General features: G+C 43.8%; 1 protein-coding gene across 3 annotated transcripts in view; it reads right to left on the reverse strand.

The window, feature by feature from the left end:
• Positions 1-15,169, reverse strand: part of LOC118098936 (cadherin-18) — a 135,471-nt gene that overhangs the window by 87,326 nt on the left and 32,976 nt on the right. For 2 of the 3 annotated variants that reach the window (XM_035143194.2, XM_035143195.2), the window contains exon 1: positions 2,782-2,909. The exons of the other annotated variant lie outside the window; for it this stretch is intronic. The gene's annotated coding sequence lies outside the window, so the exon portion shown is untranslated. Of the gene's footprint in view, positions 1-2,781; positions 2,910-15,169 lie in introns of those variants that run through there. 3 annotated transcript variants of the gene reach the window in all.

Consider the following 15,169-nt stretch of genomic DNA (forward strand, 5'->3'; position numbering starts at 1 on the left):
ACTCTGAATTCGTGGAACATGCATTACATACACAAGCAAAACCAGAAGTTTGGCCAATGCGGCACATTGTCTGTGACTCAGGCGCATCTGGGGAAATGTTTCAGGACGAGATAACCAAAGTCTTAATGATCAGAATATTAAGTATTATATCTAAGGTGGAGTTTTTCCAGTATCAGGTGCAGTTTTTTCTTCGATAATGTGCAGTACCGTGACTCACCAGCTTTAAATACTATTCTTTATAAATGTGTTTAAAATATATATTTTTTCATATTCATCAACACACTATCATGATAATGGTCTGACCCGACATCTGCCGGGTGTTAACATAAATGACAGATCATAAATGAGCGCTGGGCTTGACAGCTGCTCATTTTTTTATTCCTTTGCAGTGGAAGACAAAGCGCCAGAAAAAAACGAACTGATGTGTTTAATCATTAGAGGGAAACTGTAAACATCTGACTGATCACGCTCAGATCACGAGCTTTATTCAAATTAGTATATGTCAGCTTCTGCATGTGCATGTTATGTGTGGTGGACAGTCTGCAGCAGAGAGTGGAATAAAAGGTCTGTCGTACTGTATGTAACCTGCCATCTTTTATCTATATAACAAGATATAATGCTTCAATATCACTGTAGTGAGGTTATAGAAGTTATAACTTGGTGCTACAACTGTTTCTGAGATTCACAATTAACAGCATCCATCCATGCACCCAGTGGGCAAGAGGCAAGTGTACATCCTGGACAGGTTGCCAGCCTATCACAGGGCAAACAACCATACCTGCATGTCTTTGGACTGTGGGAGGAAGCCAGAGTAGATGCAGAAAACATGGGGAGAACATGCAAACTTCACATGGATAATATACATTTTGTGGACTCACTTTTAAACCTACTTAAACTGTCCATGTATGGATCAAACCAGCTGAAGCAACCATGTGAAAATGACATTTCTTGTGCTTTTGTTCTGGCGAAACCCAACAAACAACCTCCTCCTTCTTTCCTCTGCTCGTGGGGAAAAAATCATTATCTAATGAGAGCAATGTTTGGAGAAGCTGGAAATAGCTTGATGAATATTTTAAAAGCTACTGGCTCCAGCAGCTATTTACTAGGAGCTAGTTTCAGTGGTTGAAGAAAAGGACCCGGACAAACAGAGAGGTGGTGGTGGTGCAGTTAAGACGTGTCACTCTTGGGCCTCGCATCCGGTTGATTTCCTCTGCGCTAATCTGTGCGAGACAGATCTGGCATTAGAGAATCAGGGGCGTATCACCAGGTAATCCAGCTTGTGTGTCTCGCTGGCAGAGGCCAAGCAAGTCAGCGTCTGCTGCTAAATATGGCCTCCAGCCGGCGTGCTGCAGCGTGGAGGTGGGATAAGCTCCTCACCCACCCTGACACGAAGCGTTTGTACGTCAACTCCCTGAAAGTGGGCTGGATCCACCAGTAGGTTTATGGATATCCTGAAAGGGTTCATTGCAAACCTTTACATCTCCAGTTGACCTTTGGAGACGTCTGTATATCTTAACCTAAGAGCCCAACTCGCAAAGGCCGTAAAACTTTTAATAGCATGTAATCGATGCAGGAGTTTGAGGCCAGTCAGGTTCACAGCCCCCTCTGATCAAAAGAGAGCTGTTCTTTAACACGCTGATTCCAAGAAAGCTATAAGGTCACTTCTCACTGTGTCAGAAAGAGCAGAGAACCACACATCAGGGATAAGGGCCCGAGGAGGAGAGGGCAATGCTGCCCCCCCCTGCTCCAAGAAATTCAGGCCTCTAGACATCACAGTTAAAAACCAGAGGCTCTCTCAGGACAGCATCCAGATCAAGACGGGAGAATTACAGCATCTAGGTTGTGAGCTCCCATGCTAGTTTCCTTTACAGCCAGCACAATCAATACTGCCCACCCATAGCAGCCCTGCAGCGATGTGATGCAACACAGACAATGGGCAGCATCCTGACCTGAGGAGGCAGAGGCCTTTACCTCACAGGTTAATATGGGAGCTGAAATAAATCCTCCTCTCCACTCAGCTCTGCTAGAGGCGGCTTTCGACTCTCAGGACAAATGATAACAGGATGCGGTACAGGTATGAAAACTCCTACTTCAAAATAATCGGCATCTCTTTTGTTGCGAGATCTAAATTTAAAGTACGGAAATATAAAATAATAAGGCATTTGAAATTTAATTGAAAAAAATCTAAAGGTCATAAATTAATCGTACATTTTGAAATAATAAAAAGTGTGTTGTTGTTAATGTCACAATCCTTACGACTTCAGTCAGTTAATCCTGTGACACCCACGGTTAAGTAACGAGATCAAATGGCTGTTGCAGAAAAACATCCTGATGATAAACTGTACAACAATCTGATTTGATTACACCTAAAGTATTTAACTTTAATTCAAGACAAACGCTTTAGATTTAAATATATGAAGGTCATAAATAAAATGCTTTTACTTTTAAGGGGTATGTCTTTTTGGCAGAAACCTCTTTACAGCACTACGTAAATACAGATTCTTTAGGAAGTGCCCGCAGCACATCATTGTAGTATAGTTACATCTGCCTTAAATCAAATAAACACTGTCTGGACACAGTGAGAAACCCACATCTAATATCTCCAAATTGCACGAGTAGATTGCATTACATCAAATTGGAGATTTGTGGAGTTAATCACCGGCCGCTCCATCACTCTCAGCCCAAACAATACCACGAGAGGCAGCAGCCGAGCGGAGTCATAGTGAATCCAATGTGCTAATATAGCCCTTGCAGTCTGAGGGCAACATCTTAATCTCTTACCTCATTAAACTGTATAATGTGCAATAAAATTCTCATTCCAGGCACAGAGGCGGAGAGTGTTGACTTCAGCGTCCGGTGTTATTGCCAGTAGCAGTGATGGTAAAGTCCCACATGAGCAGCAGCAGCGGGGTTGTTGTGTAAAAAAAAAAAGAACATGCAGCGTGTGTAGGACCATGCACTTTCACCAGCTTTATGTTAATACCTGGCTAATCCCTCCTTTCTCAACCTGGGAATACAAACATGGGAAGGTCGCTCTTTCATAAATAATCCCGAACACATCTTTTTTCTATAAATCTCCACGGCGCTGAAATCTTTTTTCCCACTATCCCAAGCACGACACAGATTAAACGGGTGCAAAGGGTTAACGTGTAATCTGCTGGTTACAGGATAGTATCTCTGACCGACTGCTGGTCCTGTCACCGTGTTAGATAATTCAATGTTCAAGAAGATTTACAATATTGCAAAACATGAGGTACATGAGAGGGAATGAAACTAAGTACTGAGGTACTAATAAGCAGCAATGAAATACAATAAATACAATAAAATAAAAGTATAAACAAATGTTTATTTCCTGATTTTGCCGTCCATCAAACTACAATCTGCTTGGGTCACCCTATACCCATCCATCCTGAGATATGGAATCACTTGTCAAATATAATGCGTTAGGACACAAACGGGCCGTCTCATCGATCCAGTCCCAAGGGAGCTTTAAGTTGTTCCATGACCACTATACATTAGAGCAGGAAGCGCGTGAGAGGACGTGGCTGAGAGCCTCCATTTAGAAATACCTACCAGTGAAGCCTCCTTTAAACATCCAGGCTGAGCTAATTAATAAAGTAGATTTTGAATCTCAGTTGCACAGTTTAGAATCCTCCCGACAGCATTTAGTGCAGACACCTTAAATTTTGCCCGCTTGCATCGCCAACAATCTCCCCGAGGCTTCGCCTGTTCCAGACATTTCTGCAGGAATGCCTATTCCCGTGCTCTGTCGGTCCAAGTGATCTTCAGCGGGAATGGCCCTGAAGAGATAAGGCAGCCGGACAATGAGCATGTCCACCTGGCACGGCGAGCTGCTCCATCACGGTGCCCAGGGTTACCAAGGTGTCAGGAGCTCCCCCAGCCTGCGCTGCATTGAAAAAGTGCCATATCCTCAATGGGCCCTGGCAGATCCAGAACACCTCCTGGCTCGGGGAAATGCTGCTGACAGTTTTATACTAAACTCTGGGATTCTAAATTAAAGCTGCACCAAGCCAGGATGTAAAGATACAGGAGCGGCAGTTCCAGCGTTTCAGAAATACCAAGTCTGAGGCCAAACCTGTGCGACCCACTGCGGTAGATGCTTCGCCTTAATCCTTATGAACCTTTAAATTACATTATATCATACCATCACCATAAGGATGTATGCAAGGTCTAATTCACTATGTCAGAGAAAGTGTTTGTGGTTTGCATATCTCCACAAGCGTTCATCTTATCGGCTTCACACTCGGTCTGTGTATTCCCAAGTTCCCCAGGAAGTGCAGTGTCGAACTTAGCAACTGGAAGAGCTTGCTCACGACAACTGATTCTCCAGTTCAGAGATCGTCGAGTCGAGCTTCACCAAACTTTGATAAAACAGGTGAACGGCTCTTTGTGCAGCTCGATTACTGCAGGTCACCTTTACAGTGTCAGAGGGAAGCCTCCGAGCAGCTTCACCAGCAGACAGCCCATTCCAAACATCCAAGTTTAGAACAGGCACTGAAGCAGTTACTTAACAGACAAAAAGCACAGTGACCGTCATTACTGGCACAAATGTTGTTATTGAAGCATCTTGTATTATCTTTGCCTGTAGGTGGCAGAGTTTCTAGACACAGAAGTGGCCTGACAATGATCGAGCACCTCCGCTTTGGTTAAAACCTGTTAAATATGAATAAGTGAGTTTGTTCATTGGTGAGCTGCCTGAAATCTAATAGAAAACAAACCAATCTCATCAAGCTAAATCACAAAGTGGAGCCGCAACAGAGAAGCGTCTCCCCTCCCCTCTAAAAGTGAGAGTGTGTTGATTAGCTGTATGAATCTTAATAAAATTCTGGTGTCAAGTATGACCCACAGGCAAACGAGAAACACAAACGCTTCCAAATCCGCGGAGCTGCACTGAGCAGAGAGAGCTGGACCGACCGAATTAGATCTCTTTCTTTTTGGAGGGGCGAAGGTGTATTGATGTTCCAGCTGACATTCAAAAAACTTTTTTGATTCTCTCTCACAATCGCACATCAGGTTTTGTCGTTCGTCCATCAGAGACTCACCAACTAGAAAAGAAAGTCCTCAGCTGGGGACTGGTGATGTCTCCAGGAGAGACAGAAGCTGAGATCCCAACATGTCTGCGTGGAGCCAGCGTTCCAGGCCGTTTGATACGGAGCCATTGTTTTTTTCTTTTTGATTTCACTGGCTCGTCATCAGACACAGTTTACAGTCGGGAGAATTAAAACACAGGCACTCCAGCAGCTGTCTGTTAAATTGGCTTTTCATCCTTCAAAAGATTCCAGGTTGAGAGATATGATTGAAGACAAGGTCATGGACATGATTACGTCCACCTAGAAGGAAACAATGTTTTTGTCCGTTTGCTAGTTAACTGGATTATGCAAAAGCTATTGGACGGATTTCCAAGAAACTGGAGAGAACCCATTCAACACTGTTGTGTTTCCATATCAACGGCGGATTCAGGATCCACTTCCTTTGACATCATTTATTCTGTATTTTCGTTACAGAAAATAAATCAGGGATCTTCATGAAACAAATTGTGGTTTAGATCTAATTTAAAAGAAATCAGGATTTAGATGAATACATTTAGATGGCGGAGTAATGTGCTCTACTGAGTTCCAGTCTATTTAAGTATATAAAATAAAATAAAAATGTAAAGTTATATCGTGCTTCACATCTTTGATCATTAATTTTTATACAATTATACCCTCAACACTTTTCTCAAATGAAGTAAAACAATATCATCCTGGAGGAGACTCCCTGCCGTGTCTCACCTTAACCCCACTGAGCGTCTCTGCACCTTCCATATATCATTATTACACCGAACAATAAACGTTTGAAATACTGTTCCAACACATAAAACGTCCCCTGCTTGATTCACAGCAGAGCCGTCCACTGTATATAGACCCAACTACCATCCTATACCAGCGCACTGAAATAAATACAACACAACATCATCAAATTCCCCTTGGATCAATGATGATATTACACATTAACTGGGGCCAAATATTGAGAATTATTGCAAAAATAAATAATACAAATCAAGTCATTCATTGTGTTTTGCTCTTTTTGTTAAGTGGCTGAAGTGGCCAAGTGATTTCTGAGCCGTCGCCTTCCTTCTCGTTCGCTGGGGAGGAGGAGCTGTGGAAAGACCCAAGTGTTGCCCGCTGCTTAAATCACAGCAGATGGCGAGAGAAGCGACACAAGAAGCAGGTAATCTGGATTTATGCCCTCGCACATATGCTGAGTGCAGGGGCATCTGTTGTGATGAAAATGGCAGCTATTTTAATGAAAGCACTGAGATCTCGTGCAGGAGGTGGGGGGGCTGTAAAATTACTGCACATTACACACCAAGGTTGCCACCCCCCCCCCCCTCCCTTCCTCCTCCTCCACCAGCGTGTTTGGCCTCGCAATCACGGTGCAGCTTTGAATCACACTCGAATAGAATCAAGTGCAGCGCCACCGCCGGCTTCTCCTGAATCCTTCAGAGCGTTTGTTTGCTGAGAAAAAATGCAAGTTTATAATAACAGCAATCACCATTATCGTCATCATCACCATCATCTGTATTCATGCAGTAGCTTTGAAAAGCTCCTGGTGGCTGCTGCTGCTGCATGCTTTTCATGGTGAGGTATTTACAGAGGCTCTCTCTCTCTCTCTCGCTGCTGCTGCTGCTGCTGCTGCTTCTGTACCCGAGGCTCGGATACACAACTGTCAGGTGCTGTTAAAGGAGAAGCACGGGGATGATGGAGAGGCCGATGAGGTGGTTACGATGTGTTCGGTATGATATGTTCCTGCTGCGGACACAAATGTCAAGTCCTATGAAAGAGGATCAACTTAAAATGTAATTTGTTCTGGTCGCTGCCACTTTTTCAGCAATTTTACTGAAACAGGAAATTTGATCAAATTGGGAAACTCATTTCTTTTGCATGTTCATGTAACACATAACTAATTTTAACTGTAGTGCTCTCGTGTTGGTGTTGGGTCGTGATGAGCAGCAGCTGCAGGAGTCGAGCGGAGATATTTGTCTCCCTCACCTCAGCGTTGCTTCTGTTTTTAGAAAGTTGCAAATTGGTCCGACAGCCGTGACACGTAATCCTCACTCGGAGATGATTCTGAAATAGAAATTGAATCAGGGGCTCGGTGATGAGGGTCTTGTATGCAGAGCAACAACCTTCCTCCAAACAGACCTGACAACCATGCAGGTGCACAAACCACCGATGAAGACCACTCTGCTCCTGTGGGAGGATCAAGTCTTTTCATATTCCGGCGTGAAAATAAACGCCTCAGAAGTTCGTCAGGGTGTTTTTAAAATGCAGGAGGAATACGAGCTCTCATTTAGTCCATTTGAATTGTGCTCAAGGCTTAAGCTTTATGACTAATTGCTTGTTAAATGACTCGAACACAAACAGCTTTTTTTCCTGCCACCTCCCAAACAACATCAGCCATTTGATCTGCGATTGTTTGATTCAGAGTCGCGGTGCATCAATCAGAACAAAGCTGAATCCTCATTATGGATCTGAGCTGTCAGCCGCAGCAAAGTCATTCCACACATTAACTTGTAAAACTGTAAGTTCAGACACAAAGATTCTTATCTCTCAGCATGATGCCCTTGTTAGGGATCACATGACCCTTTGTGCTGCACATAATCAAATACCCGGTCAACTCATCTTCACTTATATCAGAGTATTCCAGAGGTGAGCTAAGCTCATACAGGAAATGATAAATAAATGAAAAGGATGTTGATAAGACTCCTGCAGTGACTTTTCAAGCAAAGATTACTCCGGCACTTTGTTTAATAACTTCACCAACTTCTCAGATTTTTATTCTCTGTATTTACACCTGTCACACTGAGTGACTGAAGGTCGACCGGCACATTTACGTGCTATTGTTAATATTATTATAATATAAGTAATTGCAGCTACGCTTGATGGGATCTTTTTCTAAAGAGTGTAAAGTCAGTCTTCTTGTACAAGCCTCAGAAGTCACAAGCGCAGTTCCTGCTCCACAAGCTCATTCTTTCCTTCAGCCAATACCTTATAAGCTGCTGAAGGTAAAAGTATTCTCCCACCATCCAACTAGAAGCTCATCGTGAAAAGTCCCAGCTCCGTGCTTCATCCCTCATCATCATCATCACCACCAGTGTCTGGAGAAGTCTCCTTCATGAAGCACCTAAGTCAAAGGTCCACTTCCATGGTGCTGTACCTCCTACCAGGGTCTCAACACCAAATCCAATTCCTCTGGTTCATCGTTTCTAATTTTCACTTCTGCCTTGAGGGGTATGTTGTCATTAGTGTTTCATTGAATGAGTCAAGGAAGAACCCATTTTAGAGGACAGAGGTAAGAGCTCTACTTCTAGTGTTCTAATACAATCGTTCTCCTGAATGAAATATAGCTGTTTGAAAGGTCCAACTTCTTCATCTACAAAAGTTCAGTCTGGAATTCGTTTTTTGTCCTTGTCCGTGGCCCTGAAGGACTTGGGATCGCATTCTTCGGGACCTTTTTTAGGATTTACAACACATCAGGAATATTGGTAACGTTTCTCTTCTGCAGCCCAGCGCGCTGATGCAGTGTAAATTAAAGGAGCCTGGTCCGACCCAAGTGACAACACCCTCACCCTGAAAAGTGATCCGCAGATGGCAGGTCGTGAATCTCCTCCGATAAATACCCTCGGCTCTATCAATTCCACTCAGCCTTCTCCGGGCAGACGTGGTTTATGTGGAGCGACTATGGGAGCAACAAACTTGGAGCGGAAACTGTGTTTTCCTGACACGGAGAGAATCCTGTTGTCGTCCCTTCAAACTGCAAAGCTGAGTCATAAAGCTTTTGGAAACAACCATCAATCTCCAATTTTGCACAGCTTGGGATCGTAATTGAGACGCCTGAAATTCACTATGTCCGACTGGAAGCCAAGTGCGATCAAATTTTGTAATTTTATTATTCCAAAGGCTGGTTTGTTAAAATTGCTTCAACCACTTGGAGCCTTTCAGATAAGCACCTTTTTCTCTCTGGTGACGAACGTGAGTGAGTGTGAAACGGGATTTTTAAACACCACGCTTTTTTTAGTTTATTTCGCTCCCCTCGACTACATCTTGGAAACCCGCCTACAGCCCCGTGTCCTGAGCTGTCACGCCACATCCTTCACTCTTTTGGCCTCTTTGAAGTGCAATTAGTGTTGATGAAGATCCAATGCAAGTTGTGTTTACTGACAAGCACACCACAGCAAAGTCAATTTCATTTAATTGGTTAAAACTTCTCCCCGGGACCAGCAACTCGCAGCACGGCAGCGTCCTCCTCGTCGGGACCGTCGCTGCATCCAGGGGGCGGCGGCTGCTCGCTCCCAGCGTGGCTCTGCATGCCGAGCAGAGGTGACGACACCTCTCTCGTAGTATTTGGACGACACGAGCGTCACTGCATGACATCTGCTCGAAATTTGCTGTGTGACCCTGTGGCCCCTGCTGCTACAAGCTGTGTTGGTTACCAGGCAGCTAAATTAGTGCTTGATGCAGCTCGATCTCGCCTCCCTAAAGAGCTTTGCTGTGTATTGACAATTTGCTAATCAAATTAGAGGCGGGATTATGAGCCGAACATCTGCTCTTTGTAATAACGCTCATTATTAAGCTCGGCTGTGTCGCGGTGAGCAGCCTGCTCACGCACCTGCATTGCTCGTGCTGACATCCCTCACGAGAACCCCTGCACTCGCCGCTCTGCCTGTTCCATACCCTCTGATCTCATTTACTTTTACATATGCATTTGCAGAAAACAAATGGAAGATTTCATTTATTTTCTCATATTGTGGGAGATGGGAAACTTCAATCTTGCGGCTGGAGTGATGGCTGTGCCTTTTAGAGTGCTTATCACCACTGATGTATAAACTCCAGTGTAATTTAATGAAAGTCATTTTTTTTTCTCCTCCCCTACCGTGCAGCACAGACGCGGCAGTGCATGCTGCTCAGCCCAGCCTCACAATCATCATTTCCAACATGCAGGGCCTGATTGTCCCTTCCAGGGGAGAGGAGCTCTTTATACGATACAGTATGTTCCTTCTTCCAAATGACCATGAACCTCTTAGCATGCACGTTGGCTGGAAACACGGGTAGTTAATCACGATAATGAAAACAAATCCTCCAAGTATTATTCCATTACTTTGTTTGTCTTCTCAAAATAGAAAATAACCAAACAAACATCTACACAAAAAAAACCCTGCAGTAATTAGATTTTGCTCTGTAGCAGTACGAGCGGCTTTTATAATGCACGCACAAAATGGCTAATCAGGTGTAATTGGTTATAGTTAGCGGCCACTGCTGCTAAGCCCTTAAATGTACAGTAAATAGTCCTTCATTTTGCATTGGTGGCGTAAAGAAACAAATCCTCCCCAGATTGTAATGTTACATTGCTAATTACCTCCAAACGAAATAAAGATTGAGAGTAATTACATTTTTACCCCTCTGTTCTCTTATTTAGCATCAGCAGTGCACACTGACAGTCACAAGGGGACTTACAGCTGGGATTACCAAAGTAAATCAGAAAGCTTCTTAGCCCCGGGACCTATGACAGTCCTCGCACTCTGAACACGTGTGTGTGTGTGTGTGGGAGAGAGGCAGAGAGGGATTGCTCATGCTGGGGAGAAACACGCCACAAACTCAGCAGGACGACTCTAAATTAGAGCCGCTGTTCTGTGGGATTGTTCTAATAATTCATCTCCTACCGATCGGTGCCATCTCAAGCCACAACACGGAAGCAGCCAGCCGCCGTTTTTACAGTTTGTTAAATCAAGAGGTTTCCTCCCGGTTTGCTCGATGCACTAATTCTGGCTCCGGTCTCGCTAATTGCTTTATTGCTGCTGCCACTAATGTTGCCGTGCTTCTCTATTTGCTTTCCTTCCGGGGGGGCGGGGAAATAGATCCTGTGGGGGTTTTTTGTCTGTCACAGTAAAGAACAAGGGGCTTTATTAATGTGCATTTTAAAGTTTGCTCAATTTAAGGTTCAATGTGTAAGATTTAGAGTAAATTTGATATAAAAAAATCTGTTTCATCTAAATTGAACAAATTGTAGTTTTCTTTACTCTAGAATGGACCCTTTATATTTAAATGCTTTATATTTACATCAGGAGCGAGTCCACAGGTTGTCTGTCATGTTTGGGAGGGGGTATTCAGCTGCAACATGCAACTTCAGATGTCACTAAATTATACACACTGAACCTTTAACCTCCAGCAGTCCTGCAGCTACTTTGGCTGTTTTTGGCTGCTTTGCTACACCACGTTTAAATAAATGAATGTTTATCGTGCTAATGTTTGCTTTTCTTTTTCTGCACAACATTGTCTATATGACCAATAACAAGTGTTTCACTTTCATATAGTCTAACAACATGCTGCACCCGAAAATAATTATAAGTTATCGATGAATGATACTAAACTAAAACATTTGAATCCATGTGTTTTCTTGTTTGTAACTAATTCCACAGGTTCATGTAATCGTTTATACATGTTTGAACTAGTCGTTGCAAACAGGAAGAGTAACGCTGCAGAATGTAAACAGTGATGTTTGTACTTTAGTTCCTATTTGCACTGAATTAACTGGATTCTTTTGAAACCATAGAAACAGCCACTGTTCGGTATTAACAGTAAATTGTACAGATCTCGGCAGTAAATGGCTCTTAATTAGGTTAAGAGGAAACTACGGGAAGAAAACGACACAAAAGATTTCCACAGATTTTGGTGGAAGGATAAGACCCAGTAATCATAAACAGCAATCAATCAATTTCTTTAATATTGTGAGAAAATGCGATGGCATCTGAGTGTGTGCAGTGTGGTGCAGCTTTAGAGAGTTTAAGGGTTCTGTTGAGCGATGGGAGGGGTTTGTGCTCTACTGAGACACGTTCTACTTAATTATTAAGAGACGCGTTTATTTAAGCGTTTTCTGATTTGATGCCCTCTGAAATATATACAAACATTGAAAAAAAGTGAATGGAAATAGTAAGTAGCGCTAATTCCAGTGGTGCATAATGTCTGTCGGTTTAGCTTTAGCTGATTTGTGCCTGAGAAAAAAACAAAAAAAGAAACGGGTGTAATGTAATATACAAAATGCATTATTTATTGCACTGGTTTCGTTTGTCAGGCAGCTTCTCTGCACCCAGTAAATGATCGTGCATGAACAAACACCGCTCGACATGAAACTAACCGGTGTTTTCAAATCAGATCTGGCCACAGTTTCCATCATGGTGGAGAGGGTGAATTACTCAGCAACCTGAGCAGTTCGGAGCCCACTGGTGATGAATGAGAAAATGAGATCCCGACGTGTCCTGCAGGCGAAACCCTCTTTGGGTCTGTGTGGCACCGGAGATGATCCACATCATAATTCTCCTGTTAGGGTAACGGGAGCCGGTGAGTAGCTCTGCATCGATTTGCTCTTTTCTGAGCTATGTCTGCACCATAAACAGCTCTGGAAGGCAAACGGCTCCTCTGGTTCTCTGATTGTTGTCTCAAAACAAAGATCTCCAACCTCTTAAATTAGCTGACTGACCACTGCCTGTGGTCATTTTGTCAGCGGATAATGATTTAATTCTGCGGGACCACCCCGGTGCACTCAGAATCATTACAGTCGGTGTTTGTGCACAGAAAACCACACGACTGCCGAGCGAATCCAAACCGGAGCACATTAGCATGAGCTGCTGAGGTTTTCTCTGGTCCCAGTGTTGTCTGATGAGACTCTCACAGCCTGGGGCCTCAAAGCCGAGCTGAGGGTTTATTGACATGGAGCACGCGGCTTCGCTGTGACCGCCACCACAGCGGCCCGAGCTGATCCCCCCCCTCCAACCCTGCCGCAGAGACGCAGATGCCAATGTTTAAGAGCACAGCGGGGAGCGGCGGAGAAGAGCAGGCTAAACACGAGTCAGAGTGCCAGAGAGAGGACAGAGACAGAAAGAACTTGTTAATTTCGTCTCTCGGTAGTTTGATTTCAGACAGAAGGAGACAGAAAACATGTTTCCTGAAGAAAAGCGAGGTTCAAAGAGGCATCTGACTTTTACCACACGCTCCAAACAAGTAGAAAAACAAAAGGAAGCAGTAAAAATAAAAGGGTCATACAGAATTCAATCTTTTTAGGAGGCAGTGAAGTCAAGTTTCTGACTCCTCCAAACACTGGGTTGGATCATTTCACTTTGAAATGTCGTCAGTTACTGAAAACAAAAGTCATGGCAACTTTTCATGAGTAACTAAATGCACTGGATTAAAACATGAATTCCTTAATGACTAAACATTGAAGTACCACAAATTAATTGATTATTTGACCTAAATACATGTCCAATGCAAATAAACTGCATTTTGCTAATTAAACTTTCAACTACTTGAAATGAAAATGAGCTGATGAGCAATTGGTTGAAAAAAACCAACAAAATCCACATTATCTAGCAAACAGAATGAAACCCATCAAGTGCTTCTTCAGTCGAGGTGTGTGCACGTTGATGACAATGTAATAACACCTTTTTTTTAAATATAATCCAGGTTTACATCTCCTCTACATGTAATCTGTTACAGCTGAGCTCTGCCCACACACAAACTCCAGAGCAGAGAAGGTGGAGGCGAGTCAGACGGAAAAACCAAACATTGATCCCTGTATAAAAGGACGATGTTTCTCCTCAACAGCAGCACGGCAGATTTAAACCGTCTCCTGCGCTGATGGTCGCCTCCCGTGACGAATGCATTCTGCAGCCAGACTAGAAAAACGCCGCCATGAAAGTCAGCGAGGATGAGCAGCAATGAAACTTAACACGCTTCATGGTAATTGGGTGAAAAAGGAGAGGCCGTGCAGTAGTTTTGCACCAATTATCCGTTACTATGCCAACTGGTGCTGCGTTAAGTCCAGCCGGCGAATGTATGGGCTAAACGCAAAGGGCACGTTTGATAAGCCGAACATGGGATCAGAGCCGTGTCTTTGTTTGCTCGACCATTAGCTCGACTGTGGGATGAGGAAGACAACTTGAAGGCAGCGTGCATCTTAAATTCTAAATCTTTGAATAAGATGCTGTTACTCATTCACATTGATTTGCAGTGCACTGTCCTGGAGAATAATCCGCCCTCTGCCCCGTTAAATTTAATATTATTATTCCAGCCACGAGTAATTCACTTACTTGATTAATTGCTTGATTAATTTCATTACAGCTAAACAATTATGGCCCCAGTTGCTGTCTGCCTGTCTGTGGGTAAAAACAGCATTAGTATCGACTGCGTTTTACAGCAGCGAGTGAGAAACATCACGAATGAAAGGAGGTTCCATATCTCACATTTTATACCCGGCCCTTATATCCGGGCTTTGCTGAATGTCTTCACGTCTGCATCTCGGAGTACGAGATTACGGGGATTCACAAATTGTCTGTTAGTGTAAGTTCAAACATGTCAGCAGAGCTCTGACACCGAGTCTGAGGGAATAAAAAAATTCTATCTTCACTTTGGTCGATTTATGCCTCTTTGGTGCCGTGTGAAGGAAAGCGTCACTGCGAGACACTTGAGAAGCAGCTACGGGGAATGTTCATGACAAACAGCGAAGCACTTCTCTGCGCCGGGAGACTTTTCATATCGTGCTGAGCACCGAGTCAGACACAGAGGGAAATAAGACAAAAAGAGGTGGAGGTGAGGTTATTAACCAGCGTCTGAGGCGTCGATAGACCAGGATGCAGAGAAAAGACACATGTTGCATTCTTCAAAGTGTAAAACCTACGGCGGCTTCTGAACACCTAACGTACGGGTCATTCGAGGAAATGCAGGAAACCATTAAACATCAGGTTGGAAGCTACACTTTGAAAATATGCATCCACCCCATCCCACCTCCTCCCATCAAAGCTACACCCCCAAAGCACATGAACTTCCCTCGCTGTTGTTTTGCTGTGGATGTCGTCGTCTTTACCTGCGACTTTCAGCTGCACTTTATCTGCCATCTTATCCACCACTCGCTCTCTAACGTCTGGCTCTCGTCGGTGCTTAAGTGGGGCTTGTGTTGTGTCGGGGGCGGGGGGGGTGCGTCCGCATGCGACAGGTACGCTGATCCAACGAATGGAACAAACAAAACACAATGAACAATTTTCATTTGCGCCGAGCGAAATGACCAGCCGTGTTTATTACAGTCCTGCGAGGAAACTCAGACAACTTTGTTTGTTGAT

This window comes from Hippoglossus stenolepis, chromosome 19, assembly GCF_022539355.2.
Source record: "Hippoglossus stenolepis isolate QCI-W04-F060 chromosome 19, HSTE1.2, whole genome shotgun sequence".
In the NCBI taxonomy this organism is placed as follows: Eukaryota; Metazoa; Chordata; class Actinopteri; order Pleuronectiformes; family Pleuronectidae; genus Hippoglossus; species Hippoglossus stenolepis.